At 41.9% G+C, this 16,071-nt stretch overlaps 1 long non-coding RNA gene across 2 annotated transcripts; it reads left to right on the top strand.

Moving 5' to 3' along the window:
* The first annotated feature begins 390 nt into the window (after positions 1-390).
* LOC109260459 (uncharacterized) lies at positions 391-12,386 on the top strand. Of its 2 annotated transcripts, XR_002077054.2 has the most exons (4): positions 391-613; positions 1,515-1,673; positions 1,994-2,088; positions 11,723-12,386. It is a non-coding gene; the product is annotated as an uncharacterized LOC109260459 (long non-coding RNA). The 2 variants fall into 2 exon arrangements; XR_002077055.2 differs by lacking the exon at positions 1,994-2,088 and having other exon boundaries at positions 11,723-11,947.
* The last annotated feature ends 3,685 nt before the right edge of the window (positions 12,387-16,071 follow it).

Below are 16,071 nucleotides of genomic sequence, written 5' to 3'. Positions count from 1 at the left end.
ATAAGGCTGGCTATATTAAAATTCAGAACTGTGTTCATTAGAAAGTATTATGTAAGTGTATTATGCAAGTGGAAAGGCAAGCGACGGAGTGGGAGAAGGTAATTGTCGCTCATAGACGCAACAAAGGACTGATATCCAAAAGTTATAAAGAACTCGGCATCTCAATAAGAAAGCAAATGCAGTGGGAAAATGGGCAAATTACTTGACCAGTTCCCCTCACGAACGCCCGAGCCCATCCGCCCCGAGGCCTCGCTGGAGAAGCCTCATCCGGGAATCTGGCGCGCGCGCACGCACACAAAACGAGCGGCGCGCGCCGCCGGAGGTGAGTTCCCTTCTGGCGGTTTCTCCGGCTTCCGGTGAGTGCCAGATAGAGGAGCGGCCGGTCACAGCGGCCCAGCTCCGAGTGGGGGGGCGGCTGGGGGGTCCGGAGTGGGACCCCCCCCCCCCCCCCCGCTCCGCCGTTTGCTGGCCCCGTGCGGTGCAGACCCTCGTTGTCTTCGCTCGGCCGGTGGGCACGGACCCCTCTCTCCTCTTCTCCCACGCGGACTTTCCTTCTCCCCTTGGGCGCGGACTCCCCATCCTGGGGCGCCGGGTGCCTTTTCTCTCCACTCAGGTGCGCGCCTCCTGCTCCCATCCTGCACGGGTGGACGCCCCTTCTCTCCCTCTCCTCTCCCTCCCACAAGGTTTTGGCTCCCACAGCCTTCTGTGTTTCCTGCGTGTTCCTCCTCCCACAGCCCTGGTCCTGCGCCCTCGCCTACCCCCTTCCAAAGACCGATTCGCTTCATCGAGCCTTTGGGGTGCCTGTGAATGTTTCCTTCCTCCCCTTCCCACCGAATTCGCCCTCCCAGGCTTCACCCCCACCCCTAATCCCCTGTCGTGGACTGGGTTGCCCCTCCCCACAGGCCCCTAATGCCCTGAAGCTGTTCCCTACCCCGCGAAGGACAACTCAGACTTCGGGGTCCTCAGCTGAGCCTCTGGTCTCCCCCAAACCCAATCCTTCCAGCCTCTGTAAACGGCGACTCCTTCTTCTGCCTATAATCCTCAACGTCCTCCTTGATGGTTTTCTTTCCCCTGCCCCCATATCATTTCTGCCCCCAAATCCCATGTCTTTACCTGTAAGGTCTTTCCAGAATTCAACCGTTGGGCCACCAGCTTCTCTAACAGGCACCTCCTCCCTGCACCCCTGCCTTCTGCTCTCCCCACTATCTGTTCCTCTTCGGTAGCCACTGGGAGCTCACCTGTCAGATCTTGCCACTTCTGTGCTCCGAGCCTCCCATGGCCCTCTCAGTAGCAGCCAGAATCCTCAGGGGCCCTAGTGCTGGGGCTGCTGGCCCAGTAACTGTTTGCTGGGGCGTTGCAGGTGGTTAGGAGTTTGCATCAGATCGAAAAATCAGAGTTCTGGCTCCTTCCTTGAGCAGTGTGCTCCTTGAATCTGCTTGGTTTGTCAGTTTTGGACAGTGGGTAGAGATGGGGGCAGTCAGGGATGCCAGTACTAACTCAGAAAACTGACCCAGGTCTATGTGCATCCTGAGTTTGCAGAGCGTTTGATGGAGACATCTTGCAGTTGGCTCTTTGTGTCTTCCCCACTAGAAAGCCAGCTGCACCCGGCAGTGGTCTTCATCTGTCTCATCCACCGCTGATTCATTCCTACCAAGAACAGGGCCTGGCACACAGTAGGTGTTGAGTAAACATTTGCTTAGTGAATGAAAAAGCTGGCCCTCTCCAGAGAGTTGAGATCTCAGAAGGGGTTTGTGACACACCTAGCACTTAACTGCTGTCTTCAGGATGTTGTTGAGCTTTGCCCTTTATAATATCTATAGCTTTGAGCTGTATGGGGTATGGTTTGTGTGTGTGTGTTTGGGTTTGATGTGCTTGGTGTGTGAACTTCTGTAGTGTGCCTCTCTCTCCAGTCTTCCATTTCTTCATGTACCATTTTCGCTCTTGTGCGGTATTCTACCTTGTGAAATGCCACCATTTATTCCCCCCACCCAAGCCCCACCTCTGATGCACAGCTGGGAAGTTTGCGGTTTTTCAGCGGTCCCTACAGTGCTTTAGCGGGCATCTTGAACATGTGTCTTTGTAAATCAGGTAAGGATTTCTCCAGCCTGGGGATTTTCAAGTTATGTTTGACCCAGGCATTAGAAGAAACACATTTACATTCATGACCCACATGCATATGTAAATGGAGCAAAAGTTTGATGAAACAACACTGACTGTGAGGTCCTCTTTTTTTTTTTTTTTTAATTCTTTTTCTTTAACGTTTATTTATTTTTGAGACAGAGAGAGACAGAGCATGAACAGGGGAGGGGCAGAGAGAGAGGGAGACACAGAATGAAACAGGTTCCAGGCTCTGAGCGGTCAGCACAGAGCCCGACGCGGGGCTTGAATTCACGGACCGCGAGATCATGACCTGAGCCGAAGTCGGCCGTTTAACCGACTGAGCCACCCAGGCGCCCCTGTGAGGTCCTCTTAGATCAAGTTTTGTATTTTTAATTTTTTTTAATTTTAAAAAAAGTTTATTTTTTTAACTTTTTTTTTTTTTTTAACATTTATTTATTTCTGAGAGACAGAGTATTAGTGGGGGAGGAACAGAGAGAGAGGGAGACACAGAGTCCGAAGCAGGCTCCAGGCTCTGAGCTGTCCGCACAGAGCCCAATGTGGGGCTCGAACTCACGAACCGTGAGATCATGACCTGAGTGGAAGTCGGACGCTCAACCTCTCAACCAGCTGAGCCACCCAGGCACCCCTGTGTTTGTTTATTTTTGAGAGAGCACAAGCCGGGGAGGGACAGAGAGGGGGACAGAGGATCTGAAGTGAGTTCCACACGGACAGCAGTGAGCCTCGTGTGGGTCTTGAACTCATGAACTGCGAGATCATGACCTGAAGTCGGACGCTCAACACACTGAACCACCCAGGCACTCCAGTTTTGAATTTTTAATGTTGATCTACCACAGTGCTTTGCATTTTTTATTTCAACCCAAATTTGTTCTTCAAAGGAGCTGCACCATTTTTTCTGCCTATGAAGACATGTTAATGATATGGAAACTACCCATAATATAATATTTACTGGGAAAAACAAAAAAAAGACCCTGAATTGTATATACACAGTTTGACTCTAACTATATCAAAATGATTCTCTAGGAAGAAAACAGGAAATAAATGCACCCAGGACTTAATTTTCTTTGTACTTTGTTTTCCAAGTTTTCTGTAATAAGCATGTATTATATTTTGTAGTGATATTTTTAATAGTAAAATATTTAAGTGGATTGGATGCAAGTTTTATATAAGTAGGGTGCTTCCCTGTAGAATCTAAAATACAATTGTAAAGTCTTGGGAATAAAAGGCACAGCATAAGGAATACAGTCCATAATACTGTAATTGCATTGTATGGTGACAGGTGGTTGCTAGACTTGTAGTGAGCATAGCATACTGGATAAATTTGTCCAATCACTATGTTGTACACCTGGAACTAATGTAACATTGTCAGCTACAATAATAAAATAGAATTCTATTTGCCCTGCTTTTATTTACTTGCGAGTTTTCAGAAACTTATTTAGGTCATAGAGCAAAGAGATTAAATAGTTTTCAACTTGAATCAGTTGCCAGCTTTGGGGAGCAGCTGTATAGGGCCAGGTGATTCTGGAGCTGGTTGGAGGAAACTGAGTGGACAGCCTTGCCCTGTCTGGATCCCAGTTATTCCAGGCGAACACTCCTGGCTTCCCTGTTTTCTCTTGCATCAGACTTACTGTGCAGGAAGTGCTTTACAAGTCAGCATTTTCCCGGGGTAGTAACTCTGTGGTTTTCTTATAGCTCCCAGCTAGTAACGTATTCCACCCCCCGCCCCCCACTCCTTAGAATACCTATAACTATCTCTTGAATACCTTTTGAGAAAACGGTTATAAATTCGTTCTCACCTAAGTAATAATGAATGCTGATCCCTTGGTGTAGTACCTCTCTCTGGAAGCATTAACATATCCCCTGCCTAGTTTCTCTTTTGACAAGTTTCTGAAATATTGAGAAAAATTGAGAGAAGAGTATAATGAGCACCCATCACCCACCACCTCAGTTTTTATGTATGCAACATATAAGTTATGTATTATGTGTTTATAATGTATTTTATACATGTATGTATGTTTGCGCATATGGGTATTTGTGTATATTTATATGCATGTGTTTTATGTGTTGTTGCAGAGGGGGGTATGTATGGATTTTTGTATGTATATAAATGTAGATGTGTTTATGTATGCATGTGTATATTTTTGTATATGTATACATGTATATGAGTGTATATGTATGTTTATGTGTGTGTGTATTTACTTGTGTGTGCACATATAGATATTTCTTTATGTGTATGTATATAAGCATTTGAAAGTAAGTACCCCTAAAAATTTTAGGACGTATATTCTAAGAATAAGGACATTCTTCCACACAACCATAATACTGTTGTCACACCTGAGAAAGCTAACAGTAGTTTCCTGTTATCATCTGTAGCGCATCCCTATTCCAACTTTCCTAGTTACCCCTATTGCCTTTATTCCTGTTATTTCAGGCCAGGTCCTATCGAGGGTCTTGTACCGTTTTTGTTTCCTTTAAACTTTTTTATTTGAAATAATTATAGATTCATGGGAAGGCACAAAGAAATGTACAGAGAGGGCCTGTGCATCTTTTACCCAGCCTCTTCCATGGTTAACATCTCGCACAACTGTAGGACAGGGTCAAAGCCAGAACCTGGCATCGGTACCATCTGCAGAGCTCATTCGAAGTTCACTCGTACTCATTTGGGTGTGTTGGAGCTCCATGCCATCTTAGGATGTGTATCTTGGTATGACAACCACAGTCTAGATGCTTGACTTGACGTCACTGCAGAACTCCCTCATGCTCCTCCTATTCAGCCACCCTACTCCCTACCCTCTCTCCCTACTTTCTGGCAACCACTAATCTGTTCTTCTTTGTGGTTATTATTTATTTATTTATTTATTTATTTATTTATTTAGAGAGAAAGAACTTGAGTGGGGGAGGGGCAGAGAGAGTGAATCCCAAGCAGGCTCTGCACTACCAGTGTAAAGCCTGATGCAGGGCTCAAACCCATGACCTGTGAGATCATGACCTGAACCGAAACCAGAGTTGGATGCTTAACTGACTGAGCCACCCAGGTGCCCCTTATCTGTGATTATTTAACAAATATTTCAGTCATGTTGGTACTATTGTAAATACAGTTTAAAAAATTTCCTTTTAAGATTGTTTATTGTTAGCGTATAAAAATGCAACTGATTTTTGTATGTCGATCTTATATTTGCAACTTTGCCGAATTTGTCTATTAATTGTAATGGTGTGTGTATGTGTAATCTTTAGTGTTTTCTAATATGTAAGATCATATCATTTGCAAATAGAGATAATTTTGCCTCTTCCTTTCCAATTTAGATGCCTTTTATTTCTGTTTCTTGCCTAATAGCTCTGGGTAGAACTGTTATACCAAGATACACATCTGCAGATGGTACCAACTGCTGCATGAAGGTGGTGAAAGTGGCCGTCCTGTGTTGTCATTTTAGAGGAAAAGCTTCCAGTCTTTCACTGTTGAGGATGTTAGCTGTGGATTTTTCATATATGACCTTTATTATTTTGAAATAGTTCCTTCTATTCCTAATTTGTTAATTTGGAGAGAGAGTGAGGGAGCAGAGAAGAGAGAGGATCTTAAGCAGGCTCCACACTCAGTGTGGACTTGATGGGATCATGACCTGAACCTAAATCCAGAGTCAGATGCTAAGCCACCTGGGCCACCCAGGTGCCCCAGCCTTAGAGTTCCCTGGTAGGGAGGGCTAGGATGCTGCTTACTCATGCTTTGGGAGAGGGAAGTGGGAGAGTTTTCCTTAAAAATCCACCCTCCTCCCGACTCCTCCTCTGGTAAGCCAGTCTTCTTTGGGAGATATTCTTCGTCCTCTACTAAAATTAAAAATCTCTAAAGCTATTTTTATTCTATGTAAATGGCTCCCTCTTTTACCATCATCATGAGCTCTTCCTGCCCTACAGGTCTATACCTGAACAAAACCTATGGGTGCCTGGCTTATTTTGGGATGTGTGTATGATTTTTGAAAAATTTCCGTGGAAATATGCATGCTGAAAAATATAAGTGTACAGCTTAAAATTTTCATGAAGTAAACATACTTTGGGTCTTTTATTTAACATTATGCTTGAGGGATTTACCCATTTTGTTTTGTGTACTTGTAGTTCATTTGTTTTTGTTGACATGTAGTATTTCATCATGTGAATAAACCACAGTTGATTCATCTACTCCCTAGTTTTGGACATTTGGGTAGTGTCCAGTCTTAGGTTGTTATGAACCATTTTACTCTGATTGTACAGACATATTTCTCTTGGTTATACACCTACAAATGAAATTACTCTCATAGGGTGGACGGAAGATCACTTTTAGTAGATTTGCACTGGACCAATTTTAATATTTACATGCCACACTTTAACTTCCTTTTTCCCTTCCTTTTAAGGATTCAAATATTTTCTCCCTTTTCTCTTCTAGCTTAGAAAACAAAGGTCAGGGGTGCCTGGGTGGCTCAGTTGGTTAAGCATCCAACTCTTCATTTTGGCTTGGGTCATGATCTCATGGTTCATGGGTTCGAGCCCCACAGCGGGCTCTGTGCTGATGGCACGGAGCCTGCTTGGGATTCTGTCTCCCTCTCTCTCTGCCCCTCCCCTGCTCTCTCTCTCAGAAGTAAATAAACATTAAAAAAAGTTAAAAAAGAAAACAAAGGTCAAAATGAAAGCATTAAGGCAGGATGTTGTTGGAGTGGAACCACTTAATTTCCTGATGATGGAAAGATTCATGAAGGATTATTCCTGTTTATATGCATTAGGAGAAAAATGGGATGTGAGGAACAGGTAGAAATGCTTCACAAAAACCCAGAGAAGCATTTGATGCAAACAGCATCCACCCAATAGAACACAGTGGGTTTGGTGAGAGGCTGTGGTGGTTGTGAATATGGAGAAAGCATGGGTGTCTGCTCAGTCTATTTTTTTAAGTTTATTTATCTTGACAGGGAAAGAAAGCATGAGCAGGGAAAGGGCAGAGAGAGAGAATCCCAAGCAGGCTCTGTGCTATCAGCACAGAACCCAACATGGGGTTCATTCCAGAGAACCGTGAGATCATGACCTGAGCTGAAATCAAGAGTTGGACACTTAACCAACTGAGCCACGCAACCACCCCTGCTCGGTCTTTGCTCTATCTCAGAAAGGTCCTGAAACAGAAGCTTTCTGTGAACATGATTCAGATGTTAAGCATTCCTGATATATATAATATAAATAAATGTAAATATACATATAAATACACACACACACACACACACACACACACACACATATATAGTGAAGTGAACTTGATGAAAATTATGACTGTAGAATAGCCATCAAGTCAAGTTGGTCAACTTGGCCACATTGGTGGAAATCTAACAGGAGATGGGCCCTCCAGTTGTAACAAAAGTGGTGATTTTACAACCATTCTGTACCTCTTACTGAACAGGATATAATTGTTGGAGAAAGGCAGCCACACAAAGGGATGGGATGTGAGGAAGTGTTTGATCAGGGCACTTGCTCTCATGAGCAGAGGAGAAATAATGAGATGAATGCCATGACTTCAACAAATGTGGACAATCCATCAGACAGAAATCTCACTTCTTTGGTACCCGAGGACTCATACTGGAGAGATTTTATACTTGTACTGACTGTGGAAAATCCTTCTCCAAGAATTACAACCTGATTGTGCATTGAAGAATCTATACAGGAGAGAAACCTTATAAATTCAATAGTTGTGGGAAAGCATTCAGTGCCATCTCTGCCTTTATCAATCACAAGAGGACCTGCACAAGGGAGAACCCCCATGAGTGCAACCACTGTGGGATGTCCTTCAGCCACTACTCTTCCCTTGTTTTGCATCACAGATTTCATACTGGAGAAAAAACCATATAGATACAATGAGTGTGAGAAATGTCTCCAATATCTACTACCTTATTGTCCATTTGAGAATTAACACAAGAGAGAATCCCTGTGTATTATGGAGTGTGGAAAGGCCTTCACTGATATCTCATGCTTTATTAAATATAAGAGAAGTCACACCAGAGAGAGATCCTGAAAGTATGTGGATTGTAGAAAATCCTTCAACTGCAGTGGTCACCTCATTGTGCATTAAAAAAAATCATTCTGTGGTCCCTTGTTGACTCAGTCGGTAGGGCATGCGACTCGATCTCAGGTTGTAAGTTGGAGCCCCAATTTGGGTGTAAAGATTACTTAAAATCTTCAGGGGTGCCTTTGTGGCTCAGTACATTGAGTTCCGACTCTTGATTTGGGTTCAGGTCACGATCACAGGGTTGTGGGATTGAGCCCCGCAGCAGGAGCCTGCTTGAGATTATCTCTCTTCCTTCTGCCCCTCTCATGCTCAATGTGCGCATGTGCTCTCTCTCAAAAATAAGTAAATAAATAAAATCTTGGAAAAAATCATTCTGGAGAGAAACATTATGACTGTAAAGAATGTGGGAAAACTTTCATTGAGAGCTCTTAACTCTCATTGAGTGCTCTGGCACCAGAGATGCATACTATTGAGGAGCCGTATGGCTATAACCAGTGTCAGAAACTTCAGGAATATCACTGGTCTCATTCAGCACCAGAGGACTCATACTGGTGGGAAACCCTGTGAGAACAGTCAGTATGGCAAAACTTTTTGGGACAGCTGTGTTCTGGACAAACACCAGAAGATATATGCTCAGGAGACCTTGTACCAGTGTTTCAAATGTGGGGAAAATTTCCAGAATAGGTATGCTTTTATTAGACATGGGAATTATCACACTAAAGAGACACCTGTGGGGGATTCAGTGAATATGACAGAGCTCTATCAGATTCCCTTTACTTACTCATTGTCAGAGACTTCATACTGATGAGCAGCTCTTTGAAAATAGTGGAGTTCATCCTTTCCTCCTTGGATCAGAAACTTTTGAGACATTGTGTCTGCATAAGAAATTGGGAGAATTCTTTTGCTATGGTTACTTTTAAATTTGAATTCTTGCATGTCCTTGTATCAGAAGATTTGGTTAATGTGAAGAGTTGGGGTTTTGGTAAGAACTCTTCCCAAAACTCTTGGGTAGAAAGAATGAGTTTTTGTACTAGCCAATATAGAGTGATAATATTGAGAAGTAAGTTGATGTTAACCTTTGTGTGGTAAGACATCTTAGACCTGAGACAGACAGCCAACATATAGTCTACATGGGAAAGCTTTCAGTTGGAGATCTGATCTTCCAGAGTAGTTCTGTCTGATAGAAATATAATGTGAGCCACATACATAAGTTCAATTTTTTTTTAGTGGCCACATTTTTAATTAAAAAAAATTTTTTTTAAATGTTTTGGGAGAGAGGAGGATAGAGGATCCAAAGCAGGCTCTGCGCTGACAGGCTGACAGCGACAAGCCTGATGCGGGGCTCAAACTCACAAACCTTGAGATCATGACCTGAGCAGAAGTTGGTTGCTCAACTGAGTGAGACACCTAGGTGCCCCACGTGGCCACATTAAAAAAAAAAAAAAAAAGGAACATGTGAAATTAATGTCAATAACATTTTATTCTACCCACCTATATCCCAGATACTATCATTTAAACATATGGCACACGTTACATTTCTAATTCTGTGTGTCTGCACATCTGGTGACTACTTCATTGGGCAGCACAACTAGTGCATCAGAGAATGAGTTCTGGAGGAAACACCCAGTGTAGGACATTCATCCCATTACAAATCCACAATCAGGTTTTTAACACAATTCTAGGGGAAAATGTGTGCCTGGAAGTTAGTCCTGACACAGAATTTGAGTCACAGTATTTAATTTATTTTAATATACGTGTTCTTTTCATTTTGACATTTTGATAGATCAGGGTAATTAATGGCATGCTGTATGTTAATTGGCAGCTTTTTTTCCCTTAGAAACACATAAGATGTGTATCTTACCATTAATTCTCTGATTTGATAACAGTAATATCAAAAGGAAGAAGAACTGAATGACTAGTGAGATTGATCCCTTTGAGGAAAGACTAGAGCTTTGAAGGAAAAGGCTGTTACTGAGGTAACAATTAATGGCATATTTGTGGGAGCAAAAGAGGGTGATACAGTCCTCCTCCCACATTGCTGGATATTAAATGTTACCTAATTTCTTTCTTGTAGCCTGTATCAGCTGTTAACTGTTATCTTTCATTGTAAGGTTGAAAATTCTTACAATGCGGAGGGAGGCAATATGCAAAACTATACATAAGCTTTTAACAAGCTGGTAAATAGAGAATTTTTTGCCTTCATAGGGCTTCTGTTCTAACTTATATATTGAAATATCCTCTGTGCAGTATCATGTGTATGCATGGTTGCACTTTGGACTTTTTGTTTATAAAAGAAAACACTGTGCCTGATTGTCAATGAGTGTTCATTTAAGTAGCAAACCCTTGGCTGCTCAGAAGGCCTGTACAAGATATGCAATCCCAGTTGAAGAAAAATTGTATGAAATTGCATGAAAACATTGGACCAGGACCATGCCCTGTGAGTGTTAGTGTCATGGGTAAGAGTGCATCTTTTGACTTCAGTCATCCTTGGGTTTCTCATGGGTTTACATCTCAATAGCTCTGTGACCTTAGGTGAATTATTTTTTCTTTAAACATTATTTTTAAGTTTATTTTTGAAAGAGAGACCATGTGAGTGGGAGAGGGGCAGAAAGAGAGGGAGAGAGAGAATCCCAAGCAGGCTCCACACACTGTCAGCACAGAGCCCAGTGTGGGGCTCCAACTCATGAAACCATGAGATCATGACCTGAGCTGAAACCAAGAGTTGGGCGCTTACCTAACTGAACCACCCAGGTGCCCCTAGGTGAATTATTGTGCCTTACTTCCTCATTTATAAAATGTAGACAAGCCCTAGCTCATTTGGATTAAGAGAAGTTAGGTGTGGAGAAGGTCTGGGATGTAACAGTTTTTAGTGTGTATTGGTTGCTTCTGTGCTCATGCTCACACCCTTGTTGTTGCTATTATTGTTCTCTTATTATTACTGCTGCTCGTGTTGTTGATGTTTTGTTATTGTTGTTGATTTTGTTGCTATTGCTATTAATGGTGATGACATTGATGTTACTCTTCTCTGACTCGGGAGGCTAAAATAGAAGGTACACCAGTGGCCTTCCCAACTACTATATCACCCGTAGTTCATAGATGGCATTGCTTCCCAAACTCTAGTATACATGATTGCCTGGAGGCCTCCCAAGGTGGGTAGAGTTGAAGAAGCTAGCCGGGCAGGAGGACAAGAGGGCTAGAATCTCAAGAATGTGGATGATGGCAGCTGGAGTGTGTATGAATGCCTGACACAAGTGGAGGCAAGGCTCTAGGCACTGAGAAGATGAGGTCTTGATGGGTTGACCATTGGGTAGGTGTGCCCCCAGAGTAATGGCATATATTGGGATGAGATGGAAGATGTTACCCAGTGCTCATTCCATTGTGGTATATTTCCATCCCACAGAAGTTGCAAAAAACCTAGTCCTGTTTGGACAGTTCTGTGTTCATAAATTCAATAAGTTAGGTAAAGGGGCACAATTTCTTAAAAGACAAACTATCAAAATTTACTGTACAAGTAAACTAGTAAACTGAATAGGCTTATATCTGTTGAAGAAGTTGATGTTATTTTGTGTTTTTTTTGTTTTTTTTCAAAAGAACTGCCAGACCCAGATAGTTTTGTTGATGAATTCCACCCAACAGTTAAGGAAGAAATGATGCCAGTTCCACACTTTCAGAAAATAAAAGGAAGACACACTTGATTCATTTTATAAGGTCAGCATTACCTGGATTCTAAAACCAGACAATGACAAGAAAACTACAGAGTGATATCCCTCATGAATATAAACACAGATATTCTCATTAAAATATCAGCAAATTGAATTCTGTAATATATAAGAGCAACAATGCAACATGACCAGGGGGTTTATCCTGGAAATGTAGGCTGTTTCAATATTTGAAAACCAGTCAATGTAACCCATCCCATTAACAGACTAAAGAACAAAAACTACATGATCTCACAAATACATGCAGACAGACCCTTTACAAAATTCATTATCCTTTCATAATAATGATAGCAAACTAAGAATAAAGAGGAATTTCCTTAATCTGAAAAGGGCATATGTAAATAACATATAGCCAACATCATAATGGTGAACCACACATAAGGATGACAGATACCCCCACTGCTACTGAAATCATATTGGAAGTACTAGCCAATGCAATTAGGCAAGAAAACATAAAAAGTGTACAAAATACAATTTTCATCAAAGTCCCAGCAAGATCTTTTGTAGACATGGACAAGCTTTTTTTTTTTTTTTTTCTTTTTAAAAGAAAGACAGCATGAGCATGGGAGGGACAGAGAGAAGGGGAGACACAGAATCTGAAGCAGGCTCCAGCCTCTGAGCTGTCAGCACAGAGCCCTATGCGGGGCACGAACTCACAGACTGCCAGATCATGACTTGAGCCAAAGTCAGACACTTAACCTACTGGGCCACCCAGGCGCCCCTAGACAAGCTTATTTCAAAATTGATATGGGAAAGCACTAGACTTAGAGTAGAAAAAAAATGTTTTTGGAACAATTGTTTTTGGAACAATTTTTTTTAAGTTTGAGAGGAAGAGAGAACATGAGCAGAGGAAGGGCAGAGAGAGAATCCCAAGCAGGATCCACATTGTCAGCACGGAGCCTAATGCAGGGCTTAAACTCACAAACCATGAGATCATGACATGAGGTGAAACCAAGAGTTGGATGCTTAACTGACTGAGCCATCAGGTGTCCCCAAAAGCAATTTTTGAAAAAGAAGAAAAGTGAGAGGAATAACTGATGTTAAGGCTTACTATTTAACCACAGTAACCAAGAGTGGTTTTGGTTCACACATAGGTCAATGGGATGGATAGAGAACCCAAAAACAGACCCACAAAACCAACCATGCTTAGCTGATTTTTGACAACTGTGCAAAACTATTCAACGGGGAAAGGATAGCCTTTTCAATGAGTGATATTGGAGCAGTTGGATATCTGTGATATAACAAAACATATATTTGGTCATTGTCCCTCATTCCTGGAACAAACCCCTAGAATTTCCCGAGTGATAGGAGTGTCTTGTCATTCATAAAGAGCCCATTTTGACCACACCTGAGTTTATGCTAATAAGGTGACTTGGGTTGGCACTCCTCGAAAGCTTCAACATGGGGAAGCATCACCAGAAGGAAGGTGGGAACTTTCAGCCCCCGCATCCAAATCTCTAGAGAGGGGAGGGGGGCTGGAGATTCGTTTATAAGAACTGGTGGACAAGGAGATTCAGAGAGCTTTTGGACTGGTGAACACACTGATGTGCTGAGAGGAAGACATTCCTGGAGGATGCAAAGGAGATTTGTAGACGCCGCCCCACCTTCCCAAACCTTGCTCTATCCATCTCTTCCATTTGGTTGTTCCTAAGTTACATCCTTTATTACTAAATTGGTAAACATAAGCAAAGTGTTTTCTTAAGTTCTGTGAGTCATTCTAGTGAATACTTGAACCCGAGGTGGGGACCAGGGAACCAGTGAATTTGTAGTCAACTTAACAGAAGTGTATGTAGCCTATGGCCATCATCTGAAGTGAAAACAGTCTTGTGTGACTAAGCCCTTGACCCGTGAAGTTTGCACTAATTCTAGGTACTCTCAGGATTGAATTGTTGGACATCCAGTTGGGTTGGAGAATTTGTTGGTATTGGAAAAAACCTGCACATTTGGTGTTAGAATTAGTGTCAGAAAAAAAGATGCCCAATATCCATAGGGGAAAAAATGAACTTCAACATAAATTTCACCTCTTGTACAAAATTTAAGTCAAAATGATGATTGAGTTAAATGTAAAAAGTAAAACAAAGCTTTTAGATAAAATATAGAAGGAAATCCTTGGGGCTAAGCAAAGAGTTCTTAAACTTGACACAAAAAGCATGATCCATTAAAGGAAAAAGTGACAAATTAAGACATCATCTCAATTAAAATCCTTTGGTCTGCTAATGGCCCTGTTAAGGGAATAAAAAGACAAGCTACAGACTAGGAGAAAAGACATTTGCAAACCATATATCTGATGAACATATCTAGAATATGTTCTAAATAGATAAAAATATATAAATATATATGTTCTAAATAATATGTATATGTATATATGTTCTAAATAAATATTTCTCAAAACTCAACAATTTTTTTTTTAATTTTTTTTTAACGTTTATTTATTTTTGAGACAGAGAGAGACAGAGCATGAACGGGGGAGGGGCAGAGAGAGAGGGAGACACAGAATCGGAAACAGGCTCCAGGCTCTGAGCCATCAGCCCAGAGCCTGACACGGGGCTCGAACTCACGGACCGTGAGATCGTGACCTGAACCGAAGTTGGATGCTTAACCGACTGAGCCACCCAGGCGCCCCTCAAAACTCAACAATTTTTAAAAACTAAAATATGGGCCAAAGACATGAACAGACATTTCACTGAAGAGGATATACAGATGGCGAACATGAAAATATGTCCAACATTCATAATTATTAGAGAAATGCAAATTAAAAGCAACATGAGATGTCACTACGCATCTATAAGGATGGTTAAAATAAAAAGATGGCAACACTGGGGTGCCTGGCTGGCTTGGTTAGTAGAGTGTATGACTCTTCATCTTGGGGTTATAAATTTGAGGCCCACATTGGCTGTAGGGATTACTTAAACATTTTAAAAAATAAAACAAAAAAAATGGTAATGCCAAATGCTGGTAAGAATGTGGAAAAACTTGTTCACACACACAGTTTTGCTGGAAATGTAAAATGGTTCTACTATTCTGGAAAAGAGTATGGCAGTATGTTACATCGCTAAACATGCGCTTGTCATATAACCCAGCAGTTGCACTCTTGAGCATTTATCCCAGAGAAATGAAGACTTATGAAGATTCACACACAAACATTTACACTAATGTTCATTGCAGCTTTATTTGTAATAACAAAGTACTGGAAACAACCAAAATGTCCTTAAGTGGGTGAATGTTTGAAAAAACTGTGGTATATCCAAACCACTGAATACTACTTTGCAATAAAAAAGAACTATTGATATACACAACTTGAATGGATCTCAAAGGAATTATTTTCACTAAAAAAAGCAAATCTCAAAAGGTTACCTACTCTGAGATTCTATTTATGTGAAATTCTGGAAGGTGCAAAACTATAACCACAGAAAACAGATCAGTGGTCGCCAGGGTTGGGGCCGGGGGAGCATCAGGAAGGAGTTTGTTTTCGGGCATTCACTTTCCATGCCCCCTCCCTATAAAGTGAGCTTTCCTAGTCTTAATTTCTGATCTTACACTCTAATAAACTTTTGCCTGCTGCTCATTAAAAAAAAAGGGTGGGGGGAAGGAGTTTGCTTGCAGTGGATCTATTCTTTGTTTTGTGTTGGTCGATATACAAGTTAAAATTGATAGAACTGAATGCCCCAAAAATGTGAGTGTTGTTGTATTTAAATATTTAAAATAAACTGTTTAGGTACACATTGTAAAAAATAAAGTTTACACAAAATGTCAGTCTTATTAATTCTTGTTATTTAGAAGATTCTGGAATGAGAAGCAGCGTCCTAACCTTTGTCCAGTCTATGCTGTCTAGTGGAGTGGCAGCATCCACTTTGGCCTTCTGAGCACATCACTCACCACAGTTGCCTCTATTACATTTCCCACCATTTTAATGACTCCTGAAGCCCCCAGCATGGCTAGTCTTCAAATTCTATCAGTTCTTGGATCTGCAGAACCAATCAGTGCCTTCATATCTCTGTCTCTGTGTGTCCCCACCGCTGTTTCTCGGGCTCCGAGTCTCTCCATCTCTGTTGTCCCCACGTTTCCGCTTTTTACCTTCCCTGGGTCTTCTTAGCTTAGTCTCCTGTCTTTGGGTCTGTTTTCCCAACGGTGGGTCTACCTATTTCAGTCTGTCCCTGACTCTGTCACTGTCTCTGGGTCTCTATCCATATCTGAGTCTCCCAGTCTCTGGACCTCCCCTTC

Source organism: Panthera pardus, unplaced genomic scaffold (assembly GCF_024362965.1).
Source record: "Panthera pardus isolate Hobbes unplaced genomic scaffold, ASM2436296v1 HiC_scaffold_18, whole genome shotgun sequence".
Taxonomy (NCBI): Eukaryota; Metazoa; Chordata; class Mammalia; order Carnivora; family Felidae; genus Panthera; species Panthera pardus.
Note: the sequence above shows the minus strand (reverse complement) of the source record. Positions and strands in the feature narration are given on the sequence as shown.